Here is a 9,019-nt window from a genome sequence, read left to right on the forward strand (position 1 = left end):
AAAAGGGATGCTTGTAGTGCTGAACCCACAGGTAATTACAACTTAAATCAGTTAATACAGTTCCCTTCAGCTCTGCAGAGCATTTTATTATATTCTGTAACTCCACTCTCATCAGTCTCATTTTTAGTTGCAGCAGCCAGCTGTTTAGCAAAAAAAGCTCTGATAAACCCACTGTACAGTACCTGTCAGCAATAGCTGACAGCTGGCAAAGTTAGTAGTTAGTAAACACAGTGGAGCATCTAAAAAGTTAAATATCCAGATACCTCAGGTGACCAAAACAGAGCAAATGTAGTGAATATTGGACTAAAATGTATCAAGTGGCCAGACGCATACCTTTAAATGAATGCAAATGTTGCTCCATGTCTGGTAGATTTATAGGCAATTGATCATATGCCTGATGTTTTCAGCTTGTGATCGAGTGGCCGAAAACAAATGTCATGTTACTGTATGTAGTCTGTTGTTGTGCTTTGTTATATATTTGAAAGATATTTGTGTCTCTATATTTTATCGTTGCCTACTCCAGCAACTACTAAGCAAACTCCAGTCACCTGCATTAGAGTCCAAGGTGCTGCTCTCCACTTTTCTACACGAGAGAGGGCTCACTACATCCCAAAGTTCACACTAACCGTTGGCCTTGGATACAAATTGTGAGGTGCAGAATCATCCAATGTGGACATAATTTCTAGAGATACTGGGCTGAAAGAAAGTGTCTGATGGGAAAAATGTTCATAGTTTGCATTGAGCAAATGAGCATTACAGACATACTGTGTTTCACCCTGCCAATTCAAAATCATACCTACAAATAAATCCACTGTTGCCTTCAGATGACCTCAATGCTAATTGGTGCCCACTGAAAGATTTGGCAGTAGACATGCACTTCTGCTTTACTACTGTGAAACATTAGAGTTCATGTACAACTGAGTGGATAGAAACTCAGCTTCTCTCTCTCTCGTTGCTTCTCATTCCATCTCTGATTGCATCTTTGATTATTGTGGAAAACTTTTAGAGGTCACAAACACACACACACACACACACACACACACACACACACACACACACACACACACACACACACTAGTCTCTGGGGAAGGGACCACAGTCTTGTTTGTCTCCATGCAGGCACGGGAAAGCAAACTGGAACGTACATTGTTTTCAAACAAGGCGCTCCCCGCAAATATCTCCCCCTCAGAGCTCAATGACTCAATGAGAGGGAGAGGATGTATTTCTATTTGTACATTATGGTGTGTGTGTGTGTGTGTGTGTGTGTGTGTGTGTGTGTGGGAGAGAGATCAGGCCAAGTGCCAAGGGCAGAAGTCACTTGCGCATAAAATAGTGAGGGCTTGAAGACTGGTGATGAAGCAGTACTTGAAATTGACCCTTTGCTAAGCCCTGCCCTCCTTAATTACTATTGCTAAGTCCAACAAACTGTTGGACCTGTTTGATTAATCACAGCGCTGTCATTGTCTATTACTGCACTCCCTGGAGAAATATTTTAAAATTTTTGGTCGATCTCAGAAAGAAGACAGAAGGGTTTGCATTATACATTTGAAGGTTGGATTCAGGCTGTCAAACTGACGTGAAACAAATAAAGACAGAGGCTAAAGGCTACTGATCACAGAGTAAAAGTGAACCACTGCATCACCTGATGATTGAGACAAAGGACAACAATATTAAGGATCAGCACTGTTCCTGTACAGCTGGGTAGATCTCTGTTCACTATTAAAATCATTAAAAGCAAAAGGGTTATATAATGTTACATTCAGTAGTAAGTAAGCTAGCGTTAGCTAACTGACATTACATTAGAAACAATCCACAGCCTACAGTCACAATGACTACATCAACTTCTTAAATACAGTCTATGGCGAAGGGTCAATTCATGTCACACAGCTATGAAATTAGAGCTTCCGCCATTATGGACTTTCTTCTCTTGGTTCCCTTGAAGGTGTGCGCTGTCAGGATGGTTTGCAATTGGCTAATGGTGCAAAATCATATGTAAAAGTCACTAACATTAAACTCCAGCACATTTACTTTGCCTGCGTGAGAGAATCAACTGATTGCAGCGATTCCGTTGAAATTAACCAAAGAAAAAATAGTTGTCAATGCTAATACAAACCCAAACTCAGAAAGTGTGTCTACATGAATGGCAGTAACTTGGTTCCTTGTAAAACCCGCCTTTATATGCAGCTGGTCAAACATCTTGTCCGTTTTGTTTCTTGTCCTTTGTTGCCCTCTTTCTACTCTTTCTCCTTTTATTCTTTTCCATTTTATCATTTATCTTTAACACAACCATAGTTTTTCTTCTTTCTTTCCTCATCAGTCTTTCTTGTCTCTTATTTTTTCTTGTCCTCTCACTTGTCAAAGCCATTCTCTCTCCCGTTTCCATGTTTCTCTTCTTTCTTTTCTTCTGTTACTCTGTCATTTTCCTTTTCATCTGATTTGAATCATTCATTTGGTTCTTTTTACCATGTTTTTACCTCACTGTCTTTCTCTGTTTCTTTGACCCTATATGCCCTATATCCATCTCAACTAATGGACCAATCACAGGGCAGCTTCTCTCAATTCCACACCACTATTTTGCATAACTGCTCAGCCTGCAAGAAGAGTGATGACTTTTGGGAGAACACACTCTCTGATGGACGTGTTCGTTTGTGTATGTAAATCCCCAAGCATATTTAGTTTCCATGTATATGTGTGCATTTTGTGTGTGTGTATGTTATACATTCAGCCCAATTTGTGCACTTACATGTGTGTGTATCTGTTTTTGTAAATCATTTTTGTGTGGATGCTACTGTGATTTTCCATGTATTTACATATATGTGTGTGTTCGTCATTCGCCAGTTTTCCAGCATCTTAAGCCCCCTCCAGTCTCCCGTGGCATCAGTTGAACTTCAGCAGAGGTCTGGGACACAAACCAACATCCCAGTTACTACATTAAAGACCATCATACCCGCTTTGCTCCCCAGCCAACAATATGACATCAATAATATTTTACCCACTCTCTCGCTTTCTTCTCCAACAATACATGGAGAAGATCTGGGATTTTAGATTTTTGAGGAGAGCAGGGATTCTTCTGGGATTTAGTGACAGTGGGAATAATAGTGAGATTTATAATGCTGGCAGAGAGTTGCTGAAGCTTACTTGTTTCGTGGCATTTTGAAAAGAATACCGGCTTGAATCGTGATACAGTCTTTAATTTAAATTTTCCCTTTTTTTCCTTTTGTATGTTTTTTTTATTCTGTCTTATAAGTTAACTTACTTAATTACTTACAAAAATAAATGCTTATGCTGTTCAGAGCAGTTGTAGTTGAGCAGGTTTTGTGTGGTTTCAGTGTACTTTTAAGTTGAGCTGGGATATTTTAACCCAGAGCAAGCCTAAATGATGCAGATTCAGTGCAGCAGCACTGAGCCTGAGTTCACCTGCAATAAGACAGGGAGACAGAGTTAAGCTGGCAAAAAATGAATGAATGTTGCTTTTATTACTAAGACTTTTCCGAGTACTGGATCTGCACTGATACAGTAAGCGCTATGTCCAGGAAATAGTCACAGAATCAGATACTAACAAAAGCTTCGTCCCCCTCCTTGGCTTTTATGTTACCAAACTAACTGCCGGCAATTAATACAGAAACATTACAACCTTAAACAATGAAACACATGTGCACTGTGTGACGAAGCTTAACTTGCTTAAAGCAGTAGGGGTGATGACTGACTGACACCTTAACAATACCACTCTCTTATCTGGTAAATATTAAGTTAGAAACAGCAGGCAGTTAGCTTAGAGCAGCAAAGTCCCTGCACATCACCAAGTAAAAGTTCAGTGCATAACCCCCCTAAAACCTCAACATGTCATTTTTACGAATTAAACAAGATACAACATGTATTTTATTAACAGTTCAATAGTGAGCTTTGGAGGCACAGATTGGCAGATTGTGTAACAGAGCCAGGCTAGCTGTTTTCCCGCCACTTGATACTTTCAGCTTTACAAGTAACATTGTATTAGCCAATGGCATTGCAATGACATTAGCTAACTACTTCCTCTTCATTACTGAGGCTACCATTCAAACTGTCTCTCTATTCAGTTTGTGTTGGCACAGATACCCCGAGCAGCACAGATGCAGTGAAATAAATTATGAACATGTACTCAATGACAAGCTTTCAGCACTTGGCAGCTTTAAGATCTTGACTGCTTGAAATCTTGAAATGAAAATCACCAGCTTCGTGCATCAAAGAGCTCAAAATGCATTTAAAAAAATGTACTTGGCTTCTGTTAATTTACTTGGGCGAGCCGCCTGGATATTAGTACTGTATGGGAAATGCCAGTTTTATAAATTAACTCTTCATGTGTCAACACATGACAAACTTACATTTATAAGGCTGGTCACGTAAAGTTTATGGAGAGAATATTTTCTCTTCTTTTGTCTCACTTACACAATTTGAGTCCACACATTTTTGTCCAGTATTTCCTGCAAAAACTGTCAACTGTTACAATTGTGATGTGAAATATGGTTCGGAAACAATCTGACATAAAGACGGGAAGCATCCATTCCCCATGTTGGTCTTTTCCCTCTCAATTTTTTTCTTGTGGTTTTATTAAGAAATGAAACGTCCACTTGTTGAAGGAGCTGTATGCGCACCTGCATCTCAGACCAAAACAAATTAATTGTTTCACCAGACTCCATTGAGGAAAAACCTTTAACTTGCTGATCATAGTAAAACGCACTTAATCAGAAATCACCAACTCTTTTTAAGTTGAAATAAACCCTTAATTCACCGAAGTATTTTTGCTCCAGTCCTCAGCCGGCAGCTGCGAAATGGGCGGTAATGGCTGCGACATAATTCTTAGGGACAAATGCACCTGTCAAAGTAAACTTTACAACATTATGTAAAGGATGCCTATAAACATAAACATTTTTGTTAAACAGTAAGCAAATTTTTGTTTAACCAGAAACAGCCATTATATCGCTCTTACTCACCACCAGACTCAGTTGAAAAAACAGTCATTTTACCTCGCAGATCATCGTAAAACAGACTTCATTCAAACTGGACCAAAACAAAACTCATCAAAACCATCGTTGTAAGTCGAATACCACACAGACACATGGAGAACATGCAAACTCCACACAGAAAGGCCGGGACGTCCGGGGTATGACCCGCAACCTTCTTGCTATAAGGCCATAGTGCTATCCACTACGTCACCGTGCTGTGTATCTATCACCCTATCCATACCAAAACTCAATTTAAATCTTTAAAACTCGCTACTGTATGTTTACGCAAACCATTCTTATTCCCCAACTCTTCACATATGGACGCATGGTCAAGACCCATCAGCGTCAGTTTGTAACGCACTGGGGATCCCTATAGTGTCATAGTTCAATGCTTTGGGGGAAGCTAGGTAGAGTCAGTTTTTGACAGTAAAGGTAGATGAATGATATTTAACACAAAAGACTGAGTAAGGACGTGGTTTGGGTGGATTGAGCGCCAGAACCCAGACTTTGAAGCAGGAGACTGGGGTTCGTGTCCCTTGTGAAACAAAAAGTCAACATGAAATATTTTTATTGAAGTTACACGAGTTACATAAATTGGGTAAGTTAACTTATGTGTTAGCTGACCTACATAGTTATTTTAACCCAAACCATGATCTTTTCCTAACCTTAACCAAGTAGTTTTTGTGCCTAAACTTAACCAAATTGCAACGTTTCACGACTTTAATAACGTGCCGTTTCAAAATGGCCATGTTTCGAAATGCTTTATTTTGAAAGTCTAACTGGATTTTGCATATTTATTGTTGCTAACTTTACCGAACGTTGCATATTTGTTGTTGCTAAGCGTTGCTAACTTGACCGCGGAGCCTTAGACGTCTAAAAATGACGTAAAGGGGGTACCCAGGGCGTTAGACAGCGACCCCAAAGGGCCTTGACCAAGCGTCTAAGTGACAAGTTGGTGTGAATCTGTTGGTTTATGTTTACCTGAGAATTGACCTCTTATGGTCATGTAAGTGAGGACCGCTCTTTTTTTTATCAATGAAAGTAGTTGCCACAGGTTACTGGCTTTATGGCCAAGGAAGGTTTGTTGGCATACCTCTTTTCACCCAAAAGAACTATATCCATGTACTATGCTGTTGGTGGTGTGATTTGTATTACAGTTGACCATAATGCTTTGTAAATAGCTTGCGTCATTTGGAGACCTTGTAGTTGGGTCAGATCATGTTACCACCACAAACAAACCGCTCCAGAATTCCTCTAAATGGTCCCAGTGTGTTTGTTTTGGTCCACATTTATGTAAAATTGGTGTTCAGATCCACCTAAATTAATCATACCAATGGGGACAACGACACTGACTCCGATTCAGTGAGACTAAACAAAGTAGGTTTGATAACTCTCTTAGTCTTGTTGTAACCCAAACCATTATATTTCTCTAATTTGAGTCCAGACCTAAGCTGAAGCTCAGGGTCACAACTAATTCCTAAAGTTCGGTGGTTCAGAACCCAAGATGTTTCCTGCCTTGTGCCCAGAGCATGCTGGGATGTGCCCCAGCTGCCGAGCAGCATATAAAGTATGGGAAATGAACTCTTCACTTCTCTGTGTGTTTGTTTCTTTCTTCTGCTAATGAACAACAGTGCTGCTCTTCCCCATGCCTCCCTCTCTACATCTTTCTGCCTCTCTCCTTTCTCTATCTCTTTTTCCTCCCTCTCTCCCTCCCTCCCTCCCTCCGTGTCTTGTTCTCTTTTCCATAATAATTAGCTCCCCTCCAGCCCAACTTCAAACCCTGTGGTCGGAAATCTGCATTCCGAGGATGGAGAGAGGCTGAGGAAGATGAGGGGAGAAGGAGAGAGAAAGAGAGAGTAGGACAGAGAGGGAGGGCAGACAGCTGAAAGAAGCCATTGTTCCTTCATGAAAGCAGATAAGAGCCCAAGAACTGGAGGGCAAGTGTAGTCAAAATAGTCAGTGTGTGCGTGATGGCACTGATAGAGAAATGGAGTTTTCCTCAACAATTTAGATGTTAATGGGCTTATAGGGGAGGTTAGCAGGCATGGCCAAGCCACGAATCTGATGCACACCTCCTCCAAGCTTTCTCTTTTTTACCATTTTATCTACTTCTATTGTTTTTTGTTACATTTCTGACTCTCTCTTCTCATTCTCCCTCATGCCTTGCTTTTTCCATCTTTCTGTCATTCTTGCATTTCTTTCATTTTTCCATCCCTTTCTCCTGCTAGCTTCTTTCCCATCATGTTTGCTTCTTTACTGCTTTACGTTTTTTCATCCTTCCCTTTATTTTCCTCCTATTTCCTCTAAAGTCACTTTCTTTTATTGCCCCCCCACCCCTTTTTTTGCTGTTGTCTTTTACTTCCTTCGATTTCTTCTTTACTGTGTCCTCTGCCATTCTTGCTTGATCAAAACCTGTCCAAGTTTTGTTCCCTCTCCTTCACCTCAGCTTTATCTCCTTTTCTATTATGTCTTTCTTCTTAGTTCTCTTACTCTCACAATTTTCTACAATTTTCCTTCACCTCACTCTGACCTCCCTGTTTTTCTCTCCTCTATTCCCTCACATGTTCTCCTTCTCTCACACCTACAATATTTATCTTCATCTCACTCTTCTCATTCCTCCCTCTTTTCCCCTTTTCTCTTCCCATTATCTCCTCTTGATCTCATTCTTCCTGTTCTTTCTATCATCATGTCTTTCTTCTGTCTCTCTCCTGCATTCTCACTTCTTGTCTTTCTGTCTCACCTCAATCCTTTATCTCCTTCCTCTTTTAATTTTTCCTTCTTGAATTCATCACCCAACAATAGTTTCTAAGACTCCTGCTTTCTCTGTACCCCCCTGCGATTTATAGTGATTCATAAAAAACAGTATTAATTTTACAGACTGGCATGACATGCGAGAGATAACGAAGAAAATGTATTCATATAATTTGTGTTTTATTTTTCATCTGAAATGCAACAGGATATCTTACCCTATTTATCAGGATATACCTTTTTGTCAACCAATAAATTATCAACCAATCGTTTTTATTGATCAGCGCTGTACTCATCTCCCTGGTGATATGTGACTGGTAATGAGGTATATGAGGTTCAGTTTTCCCTTATCAATGAGCTCTACTGATTATGGACACATCTGAGTCCCCTCTTATGGTTTGGGGTTACAGAAAGATTATGAGAAAAAGCAGCAACATCAGTATGAAGAGATCAACTTTCTTTTTACTGGCATGTTAAGTTGTCATCATTGATCTTAAATCTATGCTTTACAGTTAGATAAATAAGTCAAGTCAATTTTAAGAGACTCTTTTTTCTGTCCTCAGACATTTAGAAGATCCAGCTTTCCGGTTTTATTTTGATCTCAGTTTTTCTAGGGGTTTTAGTAATAAATACCAGTCAGTGTTGTCCTCTTCAGATACAGTACTGTGCAAAGTTTTAGTCAGATGTGGAAAAAATTACGTAAAGTATGAATGCTTTCAAAAGTAAACATGTTCATAGATTATCTTTATCGAGTTTCAAAATGCAAAGTAGGTGAACAGAAGAAAAATGTAAATCAAATCAATATTTGGTGTGACCATCCCTTGTCTTCCAAACAGCATCAATTCTTCTAGGTACCCTTGTACATAGATTTTGAAGGAACTCGGCAGGTAGTTTGGCCCGAACATCTTGGAGAACTACCCACAGTTGCTCTGTGTATTTAGGCAGCCTCAGTTGCTTCCCTCTCTTCATGTAATAAAGACAGACCTGATGATGTTTAGATCAGGGCTCTGTTGGGGCCTACCATCACATCCAGGACTCCTTGTTCTCCTCTATGCTCTTCTAAGATAGTTCTTAATGACTTTCGCTGCATGTTTGGGGTCGTTGTCATGCTGAAAATTTGGGGCTAATCAGATGCCTCCCTGATGGTATTGCATGATGGATACATATCTGGCTGTACTTCTCAGCATTGAGGAGACCTTTAATTCTGTCCAAATCCCCAACTCTGTTTGCAGAAATGCAGCCCAAACTTGCAAGCGCCCCCCCCCCCCCCCCCCCCCTCGCCCCCGGCC

The sequence above is a fragment of the Micropterus dolomieu genome, linkage group LG12 (assembly GCF_021292245.1).
Source record: "Micropterus dolomieu isolate WLL.071019.BEF.003 ecotype Adirondacks linkage group LG12, ASM2129224v1, whole genome shotgun sequence".
Classification (NCBI taxonomy): domain Eukaryota; kingdom Metazoa; phylum Chordata; class Actinopteri; order Centrarchiformes; family Centrarchidae; genus Micropterus; species Micropterus dolomieu.